This window comes from Phascolarctos cinereus, unplaced genomic scaffold (assembly GCF_003287225.1).
Source record: "Phascolarctos cinereus isolate Bilbo 61053 unplaced genomic scaffold, phaCin_HiC Scaffold_1;HRSCAF=81, whole genome shotgun sequence".
Lineage (NCBI taxonomy): Eukaryota > Metazoa > Chordata > Mammalia > Diprotodontia > Phascolarctidae > Phascolarctos > Phascolarctos cinereus.
Window position 1 is genome coordinate 209,805,353 of NW_027555514.1, and position 15,779 is coordinate 209,821,131.

The 15,779-nt window shown below is 40.7% G+C and overlaps 2 protein-coding genes across 2 annotated transcripts in view; one reads left to right on the plus strand and one right to left on the minus strand.

Moving 5' to 3' along the window:
* Positions 1–7,544, minus strand: part of SENP1 (SUMO specific peptidase 1) — a 73,801-nt gene extending 66,257 nt beyond the window's left edge. Inside the window, exon 1 of the mRNA XM_020977150.2 lies at positions 7,509–7,544. The gene's annotated coding sequence lies outside the window, so the exon portion shown is untranslated. The remainder of the gene's footprint in view (positions 1–7,508) is intronic.
* PFKM (phosphofructokinase, muscle) overlaps positions 6,790–15,779 on the plus strand; it is a 50,650-nt gene continuing 41,660 nt past the window's right edge. The window contains exon 1 of the mRNA XM_020977149.1: positions 6,790–6,873. The gene's annotated coding sequence lies outside the window, so the exon portion shown is untranslated. The remainder of the gene's footprint in view (positions 6,874–15,779) is intronic.

The following is a 15,779-nucleotide window of genomic DNA, read 5'->3' on the forward strand; positions in this document are numbered from 1 at the left end:
GGCAGTAGGGTAGAGGATGCACTACAAAAGGAATAGACTAAAAACAGAAGAAAACAGCTAGAAGGCTATCATAATCTAAGTGAGAAGAGATGAACTAAGGCAGTTGTAGTAGGAATGGAGAGGAGGAAATGAATGTAAAATGCATGCAAAGCAGAATCAACAGGACTTGGCCACTGACTTGATATGTAGATGAGGAAAAGGGAAATGTACATATCAAAGAAAGAGAGACAGGCTTATGGAACACGATAATGACTTCAGTTTTAGACACACTTCATCTGAGGTGACAGGTGGATTTAATTTAGTAAGTATTTACTATGATTTTCCATGTGCTAAAAGTAAGTTCCAAACATAGTCTCCAACCTCAAGGAGCTTACAATCAAATAGGTATGTAGACCAATAAGAATGCTACAGGGTAAAATGTGAAAACTGCAAAGAAGAGATCTAGTCAAAAAATTAGATGATTTGAAGGAGAAGAGCTCACTTTTAGTTGGAGAGTAGGAAAGGGCAGAGAAAACTTCCAGGGGTTGATGGCACCTCAGCTGGACTCAGAAGAGAAAGTTGACAAGAGGAAGATGTGTGAAGGAAGAGTCTCAGGCATGGAGTATGATGACCTACACAACTGCAGAGAGAAAGGGAGACATCAAGGAACTAGTCCAAGGCATACTGGAACAGACAAGGCATTCACATCAAGAAGCATTTATTAAGAAGAAATAAAAGCTATCTATAATCATGTGAAAAAACGCTCTAAATCACTATAGATTAGAGAAATGCAAACTGAAACAACTCTGAGGCACCACCTCATACCTATCAGACTAGCTAACATGACAGAAAAAGAAAAATGACAAATGCTGGAGGGGATATGGAAAAATTGGGACACTAAGGAACTGCTGGTGGAGATGTGAACTGGTTCAACAACTCTGGAGAAGAATAATTTGGAATGATGTCCAAAGGGCTATAAAACTGTGTGTACCCTTCGACCCAGCAACACCACTACTATGTCTGTATCCCAAAGAGATCAAAGAAAAGGGAAAAGAACCTATTTCTACAGGAATATTTATAGGAGCTCTGTTTGCGGTGGCAAAGAATTGGAAATTGAAGGGATGCCCATCAATTGGGGAATGGCCAAACACACTGTGGTATATAATTGTGATGAAATACTATTGTGCTATAAGAAATGATGAGCAGCATGGTTTCAGAAAAACCTAGGAAGACTTATTTGAATGCATGCAAAGTGAAATGAGCAGAACCAGGAGAATAGCAATATTATAGAGATGAACAACTCTGAAAGACTTAGCTACTCTAATCAAGACAATGATCCAAGACCCATGACCCAACCCTAAAGACCCATTATGAAAAATGCTACCTACCTCCAGAGAAAAAACTGATGAACTCTGAATGCAGATTGAAGCATACTTTTTTTACTTTATTTTTACTGTTTTATTTTGTGCTTTCTTAAGCGACATGACTGATACGGAAATATATTTTGCATGACTACACATGTATAATCAATATCAAATTGCTTACGTTCTCAAAGAGGGGGGAGGGAGAGAGAGAATTTAGAACTCAATATTTTTTAAAATGATTGTTAAAAAAAGTTTTACACATAATTGAGAAATGTCATGAAATAAATAAAAATGATTAAAAAAAAAAGAAAGCAGATTTATTAAGTGACTACTACACACAAAGTCCTGTGCCAGGTTCTGAGAAAACAAAGCCGAAGAAAGAATCGTTCCCATCTTCAAGGAGATTTCACAAGGGGAAGACGAGGTACAGACAGATTAAGTAGGATCAGGAGAGGCTACATAAATGGGGCAGTACCTAAGTTAAACCTTGAAGAAAACTGAGGTGTAAGAGGTAAAGAAAGAATATGTGAAGACCACATGTACAAAGGCATAAGGAAGCAGGAGATGGAAGGCTAAGTTTAGGGAACAGCAAATAAGCCAATTTGACTAGAACATGGAGTTCAAGAAGGAAAATAATGTGGACTAAGACTGAAAAGGTCAGCTTTTTCCTGTTTGTGAAGGGCTTTAAATGCCAAACTAAGGCGTCTGTATTTTAATATTCATTCTGGAAGTCATGTAAATCATAGAGGGGAGAGAGACTGGATATACCAGAACATTTAGAAGCCTACAATGATAATCTATGCAAGAAGTAATAAAGGTCTGATAGCACTATGAATGGAGAAGAAACATTACAGATATTTAGAACAGCAAAACCTGGCAAGTGACTGGATGTGAGAATGACAAAAACATTAAAAAATAATAGGTTTGGCTTGATTTTGTGGAGTAGGGTATAGTGGAGTCACTGGTATACGGAATTTCTGGTGTCACAACTCCCTTCATTGAAGCAGAATGGCAACATATCTGTAATTTAGAGAGTCTTAGAGTTTCATGGGAATTACTTGGGACACTGACTTGCTCACAGTCCCATAGCTAGTATGTGTCAGAAGCAGAACTTGAACTCAGATTTTCCTGAAAGGCCACCCCCAATTCACTATGCTACCTCTCCTTAAAAATAAGAGTTACATATCATATTATTAAACTGACCTAAATCCAAATGCCATACCAACCCCATACTACTATGCAACTTTGAGAAAGTAATTTAGCCTCTGTGAAATCCAATTTTCTTATCTATATAATGTAGAAGTTGAACAAGGTAGCATCTGAAGTTCTTTCTAGTTCAGACATTCTAAGTCTCTGTGATTCTTTCTCCTTATTTTACAAATGTGAGGTAGTTTCCTTTTAGAAGAATGACTGACAACTCACTCATATAAAGGAACACTTTAACTTTCTTCTTGAATATGTATGACAAGTATTCTGGTATGTTTATACTACTATAATGAAGAGAAAGAGGAAAAAAAGCAATAAGGTGCATACACATAAAGCAAACAGAATATGGGGGGGGGAAGCCCAATATACACACATATATTGGGAAGGGTGGTTGCGGAGAATGCTATTTAGTAGTTAGTTATCAAAAGGGTGACACTGAGAAGACAGCTATTTCCACTCTCTCCTTTCCCCCAGTATCTGACATTGAGGTAGCCCTCCCCCCTTGGTAAAGCCAACCCTTCCACATGTGACCTTGATCCTATCCCTTCTCATCTTCTCCAGCAGATGTCAACCTCAGTTATCTCATTTCTAATCTTTGACCTAATTGCTAGTTCCTTCCCTATTGTCTTCATATGTGTCCAAGGGTCCCTAATCTTTCAAAAAAACTATCCCACCATCCTCTCAAGAGTTCATAATTACATCTCTCTCCCTTTCTCAGCCACACTTCCAGAAAAAGCTATCTACACTTGCTGTCTCCACCCCTTCCCTTCTTAACCAACTACAATCTGACTTCTGACCTCACCACTCAACTGAAACTACTTTCCAAAGTTACTAATAATCTCTTAATTGTCAAATTATATGGTCTTATTTCAATCCTCATGCTTCTTGACCTATCTGCTGCATTTAACACTGCTGACCACCCTGTTTCTAGATACTCATTCAAAAGCACAGTGAAGGGCTTTCATGACCAAGCTCTTTCCTGGTTCTCTTCCTGCTTAACCACTCCTTAGCAGACTCCTTTGTGGACTTATCATCATATGATGCACCTTAACTGTATATGTTCCCCAAGATTCTGTCATAGTCCCTACTCTATACTTTCGCTTGGTGACCTCATCAGCTCCCATGGATTTAATTATTATCTTTATACTTATGACTCATGATTTATATATCCAGCCCCAGACCCTCCCCTGAACTTCAAACTGAATCACCAGCTGCCTATTGGACATTTCAAACTGGATATCCTGGAATGGTTGGTTGTGGTTGCAGCAGGATCAGGCTGGTATCAGGGGAGGAGTTCTTAGTAACTACTCTAGTGCTCTTAGAGAGAACAGCCACCAGTAGAAATGGGGCAGAGCCTAACCTGTTTCACCAGTAAAGTTGACTGGACTAAGCCAAGTTAAAACGTAAAATAGCTAATTAGCAGCATTTCATGTTTTAATAAGGATTAATTTCAGCATCCCAGCAGATTGTAACCCACAGTTATGTCACTGAATTCTGTTTAAATTGTTTTACAGTGCTTTCTGTGGTTCTATATTTAGCCTTTCTCTGTGTATAGGAATAAAACTACCTGTCCCAAATTAGATTCATATCGTATATTGAGTATTTCTTTACTCTTCAATTTAAGGAGACTCAAGACATTAGCTAAAACTAAACCATAAATAAAACTGTCCCTGGGAAACCAGCTGCTGGGTGGGAGTTTATTAAAGAGCCCAAGAACGTGAGAACAAAGAACCTGACCCTCCTAGTTAGACGATAGCGTTTCCCAGGACTGGCAGGGTATAGTAAAGGTAGGGGGTGAATGTTCCCGTTCTATAAGATCCAGCAGTAGTTACTCTAAGTTAGAAAAGTCAAAACAAAAAATATTACTCAAGGAGCTCATATGCTACTAGGAGATATTACATGCAGAAGGTGAGAGTTCTAATAAGTGGGAGATCCACAAAGGCTTCACACAAAAAGTAGACTTAAGTGCAACTTTGAAGGAAACTAAGGATTCTAAGAAGGAGGCAGAAAGAGGGCACTCCAAACAGGACAAAGTCAAAGACAGAGGAGTAGGGGTTGGAATGCCAAGTAGGGGTTGGATTAACAAGTAGGCCAGCCTGACTGAAATGTAATGTGAATAAATCAGAGATAATGTGAAATAAGTTTGGAAAGATCAGCTGAAGCAAGACTGTGAAGGGCTTCAAAATGCCAGGCTAAAATATTTTTCCATTATTATAGAGGCAACAGATGGTCAACGAAGCTTCTTGTACGGGAGGATGACATGGCCACATCTATACTTTAGGAAGAATATTTTAGCAACTGTGTAGAACATGGACTGAAGAGGAGAGAATCTGGAAGCAAGGAGATCAGTTTGAAGGCTACTGAAATGATGAGTAGGGCCGAAAACCAAGGGCAGCTGGATGGTTCAATGGAGCATGGAGCCTGGAGTCAGGAAGACCTGAGTTTAAATTTAGCCTCAGACACTTACTAGCTATGTGACCCTGGGCAAGTCACTTAACCTCTGTTTGCCTAGGAAGCAGCTAAGTGGCTCAGTGAATGTTATGTGACTAGTTGTATGACCATGGGCATATTACTTAACCTCCATTTGCCTTAATCCACTAGAGAAGGAAATGGTAAACCACTCCATTATGCTTGCCAAGGAAAACCCCGTGGACCATACTGTCAGGAAGAATCAGACATAACTGAAAAACAAGGGCCTAAACTAGACTGGTAGTCATATGAGTGAAGAGAAGGAAACAGATGAAAAATGTTGTATAGGAAGAATTAAGAAGATCTGGCAACTGATTAGATATAGGATATGAGGGAGAGAGTAGAACCAAAGATGATTCTGAAGTTATGAATCTTCCTGACTGTAATGTTAATGGTGTTCTCAACAGAAATAGGCAAGTCTGGAGAAAGGTCAGATTGAGGGAGAAAATCAATGAGTTCCATTTTGTGTATGTTCAGGAAACAGAATACTTAAATAACCCTACCTTTAAAAAAAGAAACTGAACAAGTCATAAACGAGAAAAAAAATCCCAGAACCAGATAGATTTACATGCAAATTTTACCAAACATATCACAAATAATTAATTCTAATACTCAATTTTGTACATGTTAAATGTAAGTTGCCTATGAAATCTGGGATGACATTTGGGGATCAAGGTGATGAAGGGAGGAGGAAAGTTATTTCAAAGATGTTATCACTGTCTCTACATTCCTAAAGCATAAGAAAAGGATATGTTAACAAAAAGAGTAGCAACATTATTGCTACTTCCAAATAAAGGCCAGCAGAAAGGATGGGAAGAAAGAGCTAAAGACTTTAAGCTTTAAAGCAATATCCAACAGTTCTATCATCTAAAATAAGAAGCAGTAGACCGTGTTTTCATTTCCATTCCCACCACCACCAGATTTGGATCTCATCAAATGGGTAGCAGCAAGACCTGTTTTGCAATTAGTTGAAGGCAATGAAAGGAGTGGCCTCAGGATTTCAGAATAGAATTTACCATCATTTCTCCCCATCCCAGAGTAGAACGGCAAGAGGTGTCAAGGAGAGGAAAAAAAGGGAGAAGGCTGAGGGCATGCTTAAAGATATGCTTCAAGTTTCACTATGAAATACAATTTCTCAATTGGATATGATTTATATTTCAAAGTCCTTATGTGAAACAAATATTTAAGAGGTGAAAAGTTCTAGAATCCATTCAACCAGTGATCATGGTCCTGCAACCAACTAACCTGTTTACAACCATGAAAGGCTCACCAGTTAGTTAACAAGCATTAAGTGCCTACTATGAACCAGGCACTGTGCTAAGCTCTTCGGATACAAAGAAAATCAAAAGTCCCTCTTCTCAAGGAGCCCATATTCTAATGGGGAGACAACACAGAAATAACTATATTCCAACAACAAAGATAGGATAAATTGGAGATAACTGGCAGAGGGAAAACGCTAGCAATAAGGGGAATCAGTAAAGTCTTCTTGTAGAAGGCAAGATTTTAGTTGGAACTTGAAGGAAGCCAAGGAGGCCAGGAGATGTAGATGAGAAAGGACAGAATCCCAGGCTCTGTACCTAACTTTTAAAATGACCACCTCAGCTGATATCCTTGTAAACGGCACCAAATATGGTACAAAGAGTCTTCAATAAGGCTGGCTTGGAAGTGATAAAAGGGGTGTAAGTTATTGCAAAGGAAGATACTGAATATACTGCACGGCTACTGATAAATAAACAGGCATCCTCCTGCTCAAGTCAGAAGAAACTGGGCATCTCTCCAGTACCGCGCACGTTCGGGGACTCCAAGGGAGTGAGTGTGACAGCTCCTGGAGAAATCACCAGGAGGAATGAACCAGGTGAGCAAACAAAGGGGAGGGGGGAGTTGAAGGAAACCCGCCTCCAACAGTCGGGACTTCTCCACAAATGGTGGTCGTGGAGGTGGTGACTCCGGTGACAGCCCCGGGGAGCGAGATCAGGGTGCAGAGGCGGGATCAATGGACTGAGGGAGGTCGTCATGTAGATGCTCCTGAGAGGCCTCCCGTCCAGGCTCCAAGGAGGTTGGCACCCCCTCCACCTCGATTCCCGCCTCCGCCCACCCCGCCCCGCTCCCGCCACCCAGAAAGATGGAGCTCCCCTCTAGGAGCTGCCCTGGACCCACAGGGCCCCCCGAGGCGCGGGAGCTGAGGACGGCCTCAGCCGCGGGGCGCAGGCTGTGCTCGCCCGGGAGGGCGGCGGGTAGTGACGCGCCGCCCCCTCCTCCCACAGGCCTTAAGGATTAACGGCTGCCGGGGGACTGGGGGAAGAAGCCGGGGGGTTGCGAGCGGGAGGGGGGACGGGTGAGAAAGAGGCAGGTCCCGAGAGAGGAGGGGTGCCGAGCCGCTGCCTCCTCTGCCCGGCTCCACCTCAGTCACGTTTGTCCGGACCAAGGCTGGCTCGGCCTCAGGGCCTCGGCTTCCCTTGGCTCCCCCTCCCGCTTCCCGCCGCCACTCACCGAACCGGAACCGGGCGCCACGCGAGGGGGTTTCCGGCCGGGAGCCGAACACAGAACCCGGGAACCGCTGCGAACCGGAACCACCTCCGTCGCACCGGAAGCTTTCCTTGGCGGTGGCAGCGGCGGCGGCGGCAGAGGCGGTGGCAACGGCCGGGCAGCGGCAGAGGAGGAGTACACAGAGCACGGAGGGGGAAGAGCTGGGGTAGGGGCCGTGCTGAGCGTCTGCGCGTGCGTGGGGAGAGGAAGCTCGGCTGCAATCAGCTCCAGAGAGAGGCAGCTGCTGCTCGAAGAAGCAGCAGAATTAGGATCGCCTGGTTTCCTTTGGGGAGCGTCCGAAAACGAGTTTTTTTCATTGGTGCCCCCTCTCCTCAGACCTCCTGAGAGGTCCCCAAAGTTGGAGTCAAAGCACCTCACTTTCCCTCCTGCGCCTCAGTTTCCGCATTTGTAAAATGTGGGGTTGGAGTAGATGAGGTCTCTTTCCTATGATCTGCCTTGCCCAGGGGCGCCCACTGCCCTTATTGCTGGCCAAGGGTCGGGGTCGAGTAAGAGTGGGGTCAAATAAAAACTTCCCAGTTGCAGAGCAAGAGTTTCCTAACTTTTTTTTTAATTACTTCCTCCTCCAAATTACATGTAAGTTTCTTAACGTGTAAGCCACTCTGTCTTAAGGGCCTGTCTTAAGCCATCGTGATTTTTTTGAAGTTAACCTGGCAAGAACAGGTTAAGTTGTATTTTTCTTCCCTCTTTCTTCATTATCTTCGTTTACCTTTTTTGAAATTGTTAGGAGAAATACTGTAGCTATGATATCCCTAGGTTCCAGCAGAGAAATGGACAAAATCTCTGAAACTATCCTTTGGACGGAATAGAGAAATATGGATGAGATAATACAATTAGGTAGTATCCCAGATCTCATAATTTTAGGCTACAGGTCAGGTGAAAGCTTTATTGTCATACAAGTCATGGCAGGGAATGACAATTTGGTTCACAGAAAAGTCACTGAGCCAAATAGGCTTTGTTTGGAGCCATTTCATATTTATGTGCAGTATAAAAAGAAGATAAATGGATGACAATTAGGCTGGATTACAAGTTGTTTCTAAATATATGAAAACAATATTCCTTACAAGGAGAGATAGGGGTAGGACAAGGAGTTTGTAGATAGGGTTTTTGTAACATTTTGCGGCATTGTTCATCACAGTGATAAGAAAATCCCCGTTGAACATACTATGAAAGGCCTTTCAAGTGGACTGGGGCAGAGATAAACTCAAATACCGGAAGGAAGCAAGCATTCATTAAGCCTTACTGAGTGCCAGGCACTGTACTTAGTTTGCTTGTGTACAAATACAAGCAAAAAGACAGTCTGTGCACTCAAGAAGCCTACATTCTGATGGGGGAAGACAGTACACAAAAGGGAAGCTGAAAGGGGAGAGGGTTGGATTGATGTGCAAAATGGGGTTGATGAAGATGGTCAGGAGGGCTTTCCACATTCAGATGTAACCCTAGCATTATCTTCCCCTTATCCCCCTCACCCTAATTATTGGGTTTCAATTTGGTATTATATTTGACCCATCCTTATAGTTCTGTAGATCTTTTTTCTTGACAGAAAATAGGCATAAGAAAGGAAACAGTTCTACTTCTGTCCATCATTTATCATTATCCCAAGTAGGGATCCTGTCCTTCCTTGATCTTCCTCTTTCTCCTAACAGATTTTTTTAAAAGTCTTTTTGTTTGCCTTATTTCAAGATTCAATTCATAGTAGAATGAATTTGCCCTTCTGAGTTCTTCAAGGAGTATGCTACTTTTTATGTTTATTCTCAGTTACCTGCCCTCTAGTCTTGTACATGTACTTCTAAAATATGAATTTCATTGTAACCACATTGGTCACTTTAGACACTATCCCTTCTTCCTTACTGAAATGAATTCAGAATGTGTTACTAGAATTGTTTTTCATTAGTTTCCCATCCCTCTAGAACAGATTTCTTTTTAGAGTCTCAGGCCATGGGATTCTACCTAAATTATTGAAGTCTTTAAAATTATAGTCTCGGGTACAAATAAGCCATATAGGACATTCCCCTCCATTGAAGGGGGAAGTCATTTGCAATAAGCCTTCAAAGTCAGAAATACAAAACAAAAAGTTCTATCCTAGAGGCAAAAGGGAGCTTCTAGAGCTTGAGCAAGGGAATGGCGTAGTCACACCAATGCTTTCAGAACATACCATTTTCATATTCCAACCTTGAAATGCATACTATTAAATCTCAGTGATACCTATGAGGTCGTATTTACTCCAAGAATTCTATTTTATTTATTACCTGCACATTGGTATATACATAGAGACATGAATGTTGTTTCCGGTGTGTCCTGAGGCTTTTTTCTGACTCTTTTAGCTAACCTTCCTCTTTGGGTAAACTCATTAGCTGCCATGGGTTTGTAGTAGGGATGGACTAGAGCACTTCCAACAGAAAGGGGCCAGTTCCGTGGGAAATGCTTTGATCTACCCCCTGCCTCTGTGCAGGTTCAATGACTACTCTGCAAATGAATCCCAGGTCTATATATCCAGCCCTGGTCCTTGTCCTGAGCTCCTGTCATGCATCACTAGCTGCCTATTGGACCTAACTGGATGTCCTATAAACATCTCAAACTCAACATGTCAAAAACAGAACTCATCTTACACCTCCCCCCTAACCAAAACCAGTAGTCTTCATAATTTTTCACAGGCTTAGAGTATGTTCCTCTTTTCTTCCATCTCTGCCTCTTAGAATCCCTCAATTCCTTCATAGCTTACCTGAAGTGCTATTGCCTTCGTGAGGCCTTTCCTTATCCCCTCCAGCTGTTTATACCTCTCTTCCATCTTGCTGAAATTACCTTGTATTTACTCTGTATATATTTTGGGTATGCTTATATGTTGTATGGGCAGCTAGGTGGTAAAGCAAATAGAGTGCCAGGCCTTAAATCAGAAAGACTCTGAGTTCAAATCTGGCATTAGAAACTTACTAGCTGTGTGACCCTGAGCAAATTACTTAGCCCTGTTCACCTCAGTTTCCTTATCTGTAAAATGAGCTGGAGAAGGAAATGGCAAACCCCTCCAGTATCTTTGCCAAGAAAACCACAAATGGGGTCACGAACAGTTAGACACGACTGAACAACAACTATTTATTGTATATATTTATATACCGAAAGAGGAGCTGAATCATGTCATTTCTATCTTGACATTTTCACTATAAACAAGTCCAGAAGAAAGAAGGGCATTGTAACTAAGTGGTTCCCCTTGTTGAAGCAAAGGTAGAGTTGGTCCTCTGTTTTGCCGAAATGCAACAACTACTTTCTTGACAAATGTGGTCATTTTGTATGGAATGCTTATAATAAGGTTTGCAAAAAGAATACCACTTAAAAATAAATGCCACTTATACACCAACATTGTTTACAGAGGACAGTGGGGGGCCAGGGTGGGGGCGAGAAACTTGGTACCAAGAACTCAATAAGACCCTCCGAGTTAAATCAGTATGTCTTTGGATAGTTGGTGACTTCAAGGCAAAGGTGGGAATGGTTGAGGATAGTGAAAACATACCTTGGAATACATAGTTGAGGAAGAAGGAATGAGAGAAACCAAAAATATATAATTTGTAGACTACATGGAAGTCTCACACCTTTATATTATGAATGTTCAAGAAGAGAATTGGTAAGTACTGGACATGAACATGGAATAACATTACAGAAATGAAATGGAAGATGGATACCTGGCACATAGTAGGTACTATATATATATATATATATTTTTTTTTTTTTTTTTAGGCAGTTGGGGTTGTGACTTGCCCAGGGTCACACAGCTAGTAAGTGTGTGAAGTATTTGGTCTGAGGCCGGATTTGAACTCAGGTATTCCTGACTTCAGGGCTGGCACTCTATCCACTGCACCACCTAGCTGCCCCAAGTAGGTGCTATATAAATGTTAGCTATAGATTTGTAGTGGATTCAGTCAGTAGCACTTGAGTGGAAAGAAGTGAAGATGGTTTGACTAATCCAGGATTATGATTTGCTCATTAGAGTAGGGGGGCAAGGGATTCAAGAGTAAAGGAAACTTAAAAGTTAAACTGGTTAACCAAAGAGTTAAAACTAGAAAGGGAAGAGTGATGCCAAAGCAGGGGGTATGACATGGGAGAGTACTGAGGGGTAGAGGCATTAGAGATCCTGGTGGATGACAAAGAATAGGTTTAGGAGGAGTGGAATTTCAGAAAAGTTTGTAACCACAGACATGAAAAAATCTGTAGATTGTAAGATTAAAAAATCTAAGTATGCTGCTGTGTGACTGAGTTAGAATAGATCATGGGAGTTAAGGATGCTCAGGAATTGATAACTGTTGGAGGAAACATCAACATATATCTTAAAGTCCTGTAGTATAAGGGCAGGAGCTGCAATGGAAAGGAAGATTGTGAGACCAGAACTAAACTTCTTGAGAAGCGGGAGGCCGAAAGTTAACTGCCATGAGGATGTGGATTGGGTGACAAATTTGAATAGTTGGTGGTGGCGGTAATGTTGTTGAATCATTTCAGTGACGTCTGACTCTTTGTGACCCTATTGGGGGTTTTCTTGGCAAAGACACTGGAGTGGTTTACCATTTCCTTCTCCAGCTCATTTTATAGATGAGGAAACTGAGGCAAATATGGTGAACTGACTTACCCAGAGTCACACAACTAGTAAGGGTCTAAGGCCACATTTGAACTCATGATGAGTCTTCCTGTTTCCAAGCCCAGTGCTCTAGAGGTCTGCCATGCCACCTGACTGCCCGAAATGTGGATAGCATGAACCTCAAATTAAGAGAGGCTGTTGAGTATTGGCGGCAAAGGAAAAGTGGTAGAGGGATGCAAGGAGTGTTCCAACTTTCAGGACCAGTGTTTCAGAAGGTAGGAGAGAAGCTACAGTTGGTGGTATAGAGAATGATATTCACAGAGATCTGTGATTCTATTAATGCCAGGAAATGGGAGGAACACGTGAGGAACAGATGAAAATTAAGAGATTTGTGAAGGGAACACCAAAGAGCACAATAGTGAGTGACATGAGGAGGTGTAGAGTTGAGGTATATGAGACTGAAGGAAGTGGAGATTAGAGAGGGGAGTGTTTCCTTTTAGTCAACTGACAATCAGTATCACAAGGGTTGGGAAAGGAAAATATGTGTATATATATATATGTATATATATATATATATATATATATATGGTACATATCTGTGCTAGAGGTAACTGAATTATGTCGTTAAAGATTCATAATGCATCTGAAGGAAGGAAAAGCCAAAGGCCTCAGACCTTGTGTATGTATTTATGTAGAGTCCATAGAACATCAGCAACCTTTTACCTATATTGCCTACTTTTTTCTTTACACAAAAAAAGTTACATAAATTGAGGATACTCTCAACCAGGATGTTAATAGGAAACAGGATGGCTTTCACAAGTGATATTCTACCACAGATCACCTGACAATTGACTGAAAGGTGCAGAGAATACAAGATCCCACTGTGCTTATTATTGTAGATTATGAAAAAGCATTTTATTCAGTAGAACAAAATGCTGTGTTGGAGTAACTGTTCTAACAATATGTCTTCTATCCATACATCAAAATAATTCAAAATTCCTTGAAATATAAATAATTCTGTTGAATGATAAATCATAAACATCAGGGAACACACAAAATAGGGATATGTTTGATTGGAAAAAGTGTTTGCTGCTTTGGTGAAGGAAATCCATCACAGAGTCCAGGTTGAAGAGGATTCCATATAGCTGGTGATGTCTTCCAGTTGCTCCTGTTTTCAAATACCATTGTTGCATTAAGCCCCAAAATTTTGTAGAGCCTCCTGGAAAAGAGATCCATTATCCCTCAAAAGAAGTTTGGTCTGTCCATCCACACAGGAAAAACCAAGTAGATAAAAAAAAAAAAGACTATTGCCTAGATTATGACATGCAGTTGAATATACAACTTTCCCATCAGCATGCATTTTTGAGACAGACCATACAAATAGACAATGAGTTGGACCAAGAAATACACAGAAGGACCTCTGGATTGCCTTTAGGAAATTGCAAATCTCTGTTGACTCCAAGCTTCTCCCCAAAACAAATCCTCACCTGTTTAATGTAAATATTCTTCCTGTGCAGTTGGCTGTGGATATATAACAACAGTCTCCAAAGAACTGAAAATGAATATCTCACAGATATTCAACAGGAAGGCACACAATGGCAAAGCTACAATATATAACCAAGGTGGAGAAAATGTTGATAGGAAGAAAAGATGGACTGGTCACATGAGAGAGAATCAAGGCTGACAATCAGACGGTACAAGTGCTCTACTAGTATCCTCACAGTGAGACAAGGCAGCAAGGAACCACCTAGAGTGATTTTATGGAACGTCATGGACAAGAGTAGCGCAGGATATGCAGAACTGGATAGGTTGTAATCTCTGTTACTACTGGCGACAACGTCCAAATCAATGAGCTCACAGATTCATTTGCACATTTGAAAGAATATATATGTTGTTTCCTCCAACATAAGGTAAACTCTTTAAGGGTAAGAACTGTTTCATTTTTTGTCTTTTGCATTCCTAACACCTATGAATATTTCTTGGTTGATTTCTGCCCCTCTTCTTTTCTCCTGTGAATTACAGAGCATTTCTACTGTTATTCTTTTAAACTTAGAGATCTATGTTAATATAGTTACATTAACTAATGATCTATTAATTCAGGTACTATTCGCTAAACCCCTCTATCACCTGCATTCTTTACCCAAATCTCACTCTCTAGTCCTTGGGAAAATGCATCTGAATAGGTGTCCCCACACAGTCAGTCAGTCAATCAGTAAACATTTATTAAACATCTGCTATGTGCCAAGCACTATGCTAAGCGCTAGGGATACAAACAAAAGATAGCCTCTGTTCTCAAGGAGCGCACAGTCTAATGGAGGAGACGACTCGTAAACTACTATGTATAAAAAAAGATATATCTGCATTGTTGGTGGAGTTGTGAAATGATCCAACCATTTTGGAGAGCCATTTGGAATTATGCCCAAAGGGCTATAAAAATATGCATACTTTGATCAGAGAGATCAAACAAATGGGAAAAGGACCTACATGTACAAAAATATTTATAGCAGCTCTTTTTGTGGTGGCAAAGAATTGGAAATTGAGAGGATGCATATCAATTGGGAATGGCTGAACAAATTGTGGTATATGAATGTAATGGAACACTATTGTGCTATAAGAAATAATGAACAGGCTGACTTCAGAAAAACCCGGAAAGACTTGTATAGTCTGTTGCTGAGTGAAGTGAGCAGAACCAGGAGAATGTTGTACACAATAACAACCATGTTGTGCGATGACTAATATTGATAGACTTAACCCTTATCAGCAATGCAAGTATCTCCAAAGGCCTCATGATGGAAAATGCTATCCACATAGGAAGAAAGAACTATGGAGTTTGAATACAGATTGAAGCATACTATTTGCTATTTTTTTCTTCTGTTGTGTTTTGTTTCCTCTTTCTGGTGGTTCCTCCTACTGGTTCTAATTCTTACTTACAACATCACTAATGTGAAAATATATTTAATAGGAATGTATATGTATAGCCTATGTCAGATTGCGCACCATCTTGGGGAGGGAAGTGGGGAGGGAAGGGGAGAAAAATTTAAAACTCAAAAGCTTATGGAAGCAATTGTTGATAATTCAAAATAAATTAATTTTTTAAAAAAGAAGAAATAACAAAGAAGCAGATTTCAGAAAAACCTGGAAAGACTTACGTGAACTGTTGCTGAGAGAAGAGAACAAAACCAGGAGAACATTGTACACAATAACAGCAACATTGTGTGATAATCAGCTATGAATGACAGCTCTTCTCAGCAATTCAGTGATTTAAGACAGTTCCAAAGGATTCATGACGGTAAATGCTATCCACATCCAGAGGAAGAACTAATGGATTTTTGAATGCAGATCAAATATATTTTTTTCACTTTAAAAAAGATATATCCAAGATAAATTGGAGATAACACAGGGAAGACACTAGAATTAAGAGAAGGCATCCTAGGCTTAATCAACCAATCAATCAGTAAACATTTATTAAATGCTTACTACATGCCAGGCACTATGGCTAAGTACTAGGGATACACAAAGAGGCAAAAGATAGTTCCTGCCCTCAAGGAGCTTACAATTTAATGGGAGACAACATGCAAATAAATATGTTACATATAGAATAAATAGGAAATAATTAAAAGAGGGAAAGCACTAGAATTAAGAGGGGTTAGGGAAGA